This window comes from Octodon degus, unplaced genomic scaffold, assembly GCF_000260255.1.
Source record: "Octodon degus isolate 3935 unplaced genomic scaffold, OctDeg1.0 scaffold00054, whole genome shotgun sequence".
NCBI classification, from domain to species: Eukaryota; Metazoa; Chordata; class Mammalia; order Rodentia; family Octodontidae; genus Octodon; species Octodon degus.
In genome coordinates, this window is record NW_004524630.1 from 10864530 (window position 1) to 10867476 (window position 2947).

A 2947-nucleotide genomic window follows, 5' to 3' on the forward strand; every position below is an offset into this window, starting at 1 on the left:
GGCCACCTTCACTCTCCTCATCTGAGTCAGAGAACTCTTCCTCACAGGCAATGCGCTTGTCAGAAGAACAGATTGAGATACGCTTGTCAGGGTCTTCTTCATCCTCATCACCACTCTCCTCAGGAATGGCATCCTCAGGAATCGCCTGCATTTGAACCCCAGATGCATGGGGCAGCATTCTCAGGTTCTCAAAGAGCCGCTGTTTGATCCTCTCCAGGTACTCATTAGTGTTCTGGTTAGTCATATTAGAAGGACTGATGTGAAGCTTGAAATCTGGTCCAAAGTATTCGAAGTAGTCATTGTATGGGAGTTCATCAGGGATCTCTGTGTCTAGGGCCACGGCTGTTTCATATGTCCAGCACCAGGCAACATTATGAATGGTGTAACCACCTCCTCCCAGCATCAGCATAGGCAGATGGAAGCTTTTGACAAGCTCCACACACTTCGCATGCCCTTTGATGGTTAGATTGAAGCAACCCAGCCGATCCCCAGAGAGGGAGTCTGAGCCACACTGTAAGACCACTGCACCAGGCTGGAACATCTACATTGCTTTGGACATGACCAGCTTGAAAATGGCGTCATAGGACTCGTTATCAATCCCATCTTGGAGTGGGTAGTTAACAGCATAATATTTGCCTTTGCCAGCCCCAATATCCTGGAGGTCCCCAGTTCCTGGGAAGTACTCTCCAGATTTATGAAAGGACACAGTCATGACCCGGTCTGTGGTATAGAAGGCCTCTTCCACGCCATCGCCATGGTGAATATCAATGTCAATATACAGCACTCTCTGGTGACACTTCAGCAGTTCCAGGATGGCCAAGACGATATCATTGACGTAACAGAAGCCAGATGCCTCAGACTTCTTTGCATGGTGCAGGCCTCTAGCCCAATTCACAGCGATGTCCGTCTGCTGCTTATTAAGTTTCACAGCACTTGCTACAGAGCCACCAGTGGATAACTGACAGAACTCAAACAGGCCATCAAATACTGGACAGTCCTCACCAACGCTGAATCTCTGCATCTGCTTGCTGTACTCAGACATGTTATCTGGACGGATGGAGCGCAAGAACTTAATGTAGTCATTGCTGTGGTACTTAGTCATCTCCTCAGCATTGGCCTTGTGAGGGCGATAGATTTCCATCTTTCGGTAGAAGCCATAGTTGAGTAGCAGATTGTGAGTCATGCGGATTCGGTGAGGCTTCATTGGATGGCCTTGTCCATAATAGTAATTTCCAACATCCCCGTCGTAGTAGTAACAGACTTTCCTCCTGGTGCCCTGAGTCTGCGCCATCTTGCTGCCTCCAGTCCCTTCAGTCAGTCGGTCCGATGTCTACATTTTCTAACTGTAGTTTTCACCCTTTTCTTATTTTGTAGACTCTTTCTTTATTCCCGTCTTTAAATAGAAGCCAAATTGAAATCCCAGAAAAGGAAACCCCTGTCAGTGACAGCCTGGCACTGTGACAACAACCAGAGTGGCAGATGCAGATGTTAAAGACAGCCAGAGAAGTTATGCTTTCCGCTTCGGGTGAAAACAATAATAATAGGGCCGGCCAGATGGCTCAGCAGACTAAAGTGCAGACGCAGGGGCCAGGGCTTCAATCCCTGCGTGCTGTGCTGGTCCTGCCCCCAGGGCACGCTGAGATTGCAGTCGAGACTGGGAGTGGTGGCGCATGCCTGTAATCCCAGTTCTTGGGAGGCTGAACATAGGCGGATCACTACGAGTCCGATCTCCTTAGTGAGACCCTGTAGACCCTGTATTAAATACATTAAAAAAATATATATATATATCAAGGCCAGCCTGAGCTGCACAGTGATACTTTGTCAAAAAAAGAAAGGAAGGAAGGAAGGAAGGAAGGAAGGAAGGAAGGAAGGAAGGAAGGAAGGAAGGAAAGAAGGAAGGAAGGGGGAGATGGCTCAGTAGAATAAGTGCTTCCCCGGCTAGTGACAAGAGCCTTAGTTCAACCCCCGGTCCCCCCCACCCAAAAAAAGCGCTAGACTTAAAGTATGCCAAATTGACTCCAGCCAGAGCCCAGGCCCAGCATGTAAGTGGGACAGCCTGGAACCTGCCAGATCTTCACTCCAGACAGCACCCAGGCTAGGCATGTGTGTGGAAACTTCTTCCATCAGACAGGCCCAGAGAGGAACCCTGTGGCAGAACTCCCTACAGAGAGGCTACAGGCAAGACCTACCCAGCTGATCCAGGAGCAGAATATCTTGCCAGAGGGGCATAGCAGGTTCACCTCCAAGGGCTGCAGCAGGAAGAAGTGGAGCACAGCAGCAAACCCAAACCACACCCACCTGGATGACTTTGAACTTGGTAGATCCAGATCTGGTGCTAGGGTAATAACTGCACCAAAGCTCTACACCAAAGGTCAGAAGAGAGTACTCTACAAAATGACAACGATAAGGAGCAAAATGCATTCTCAGGCCCCCGAGCCCACCCAGAAAAAAATGCAGGAGACAACAGCATAGAAGAAATTAGAAAACAGACATCTGAAATAATAGCAGCTGAAGTAAAGAAATAACTGCAGAAAGATAGAAGAAATCAGATCAGATATAATTTCTGAAGTAAAAAAAGAAAGGATAACTATAATGAAAGAAGTACTAAGTGCTTCTAAAGAAGACACAGATGGAAAAAAATAAGAGAATATAAAAATGATGGAATCCTTGAATGAGCAATATAGGAATTAAATAGAATGCATGAAGCAGATTCAAAGTGCTATATAGGAAACTAAAACCTCAATCACAAGTTGGCAAAACCGTTTGAATGAAAGTGAAAATAAGACTTTCAGACCTTGAAGACACTATTGCAGCTAGTGAAAAGGTAAGAAAAGATCTTTTAAAAGCAACTAGGGTGCAGGAAAAAATAATTTAACATCTGCAAGACGATGCATGGATGAACAATGTGAGACTAATAGGCATCAATGAGAAGGAAGGAGTCAATACA

The 2947-nt window shown here is 46.5% G+C and overlaps 1 pseudogene across 1 annotated transcript in view; it reads right to left on the reverse strand.

Moving 5' to 3' along the window:
- LOC101587694 overlaps window positions 1-1306 on the reverse strand; it is a 3959-nt pseudogene extending 2653 nt beyond the window's left edge. The window contains exon 1 of the transcript XR_002821541.1: window positions 7-1306. The product of XR_002821541.1 is annotated as a histone deacetylase 1 pseudogene (transcript). The remainder of the gene's footprint in view (window positions 1-6) is intronic.
- Window positions 1307-2947: the final 1641 nt, after the last annotated feature.